Raw genomic sequence first — 1,377 nt, 5'->3', positions numbered from 1 at the left:
GGAGGAGAGAGAGAGAGGGAGAGAGAGAGACAGAGACAGGGGAGAGACAGAGAGAAAGGGGGAGAGAGAAAGAAACAGAGAGGGAGGGGGAGAGAGAAAGAAACAGAGGGAGGGAGGAGAGAGAGAGAGGGAGAGAGAGAGACAGAGACAGGGGAGAGAGAGAGAGAGAAAGGGAGGGAGAGACAGAAACAGAGAGGGAGGGAGGGAGGGAGAGACAGAAACAGAGAGAGAGGGAGGGAGAGACAGAAACAGAGAGAGAGGGAGAAACAGAGAAATATAGGTCTAGATCTAGAGATCTGTGTCTAGGTGACCTAGTGAACTTAGACCAAAGTTTCGTCTCTTTAAGTTTTTCAGCCTTGTTTTAAAAACAGAGATTTAGCCAAAATGTTTCGCCACAGACTATATCCTATATATTATGTCTTACTGTATCCTACATTTCTGTTATAATGTTACAGTGTTAGCTGACCACCGTTAGCTTCACTATATTACTAAAAGATATAGCTATATAGTTATCTCATATAGACACTGCTCTTATCCTATAAGTGTCAGCATGGTGAGCTGTCATTCTTCAGCGCATTACTCAACCTCCCCACTAGGGGTCAGCATTGCCTCGGTATTCAAGTGCCTCTGTTGTCATGGATAGTGGTCAGAATTAAAAGCAGATGTCCAGAAAAAAAACAAATATTTGCAAAAGAAAGGGTTCTGTAGCGAGATAGCAGCTAACACACACACACACACACACACACACACACACACACACGTAAGAAGAAGTGTAATATCTATACAAATAAAAATGTATTATTATAAATATGGGCAAGGCTGCTTCTTTTCAGCAAATCGTCCAGAACATCATCAACATAGTGTCTGTGTATACATCTTGAATTTGAATCTTGAATTTGTCAATAATATGATGATGCTTTTTAATGAGAAGGACCAGCAGAAGGGCTGCTGAAAGCTGGTGGGTTACAATGTTATGAAACACACTTTCTTTATTGATGATAGAAGCCATCAAGACAGTGTTTCTGTCACATGGCTCACGATAATGCATTGCCCTGTCTACTTTACTCAGTTAAGTCAGACTTTTTTAAAATCTAAAAGCATTGGGGTGCTCCAACTTTATCCAGCCTATTTTATCTGATGTTCCATCTTGCCTTATTTAATCTTAACTCAATATTTTATGTCTGATATGGATTATTTATATGTCTAATTTTAATCTCACTGAAGACAGAGAGATAGATAGAACGATCGATAGATAGATAGGTGGATGGATAGATGGATAGACAGAGAGAAAGATAAATAGATAGATAGAACGATAAATAGACAGAGAGATAGATAGATAGAACAATAAATAGACAGAGAGATAGATAGATAGAACAA

At 39.4% G+C, this 1,377-nt stretch overlaps 1 protein-coding gene across 1 annotated transcript in view; it reads right to left on the bottom strand.

The window, feature by feature from the left end:
• The window catches only part of mchr1b (melanin-concentrating hormone receptor 1b), a 5,555-nt gene that overhangs the window by 3,110 nt on the left and 1,068 nt on the right, over window positions 1-1,377 (bottom strand). The gene's annotated exons all lie outside the window — the stretch shown is intronic.

The sequence above is a fragment of the Anarrhichthys ocellatus genome, unplaced genomic scaffold (assembly GCF_004355925.1).
Source record: "Anarrhichthys ocellatus isolate YVR2014 unplaced genomic scaffold, GSC_Weel_1.0 scaffold55, whole genome shotgun sequence".
NCBI classification, from domain to species: Eukaryota; Metazoa; Chordata; class Actinopteri; order Perciformes; family Anarhichadidae; genus Anarrhichthys; species Anarrhichthys ocellatus.
This window is presented reverse-complemented; position numbering and strand designations above follow the sequence as displayed.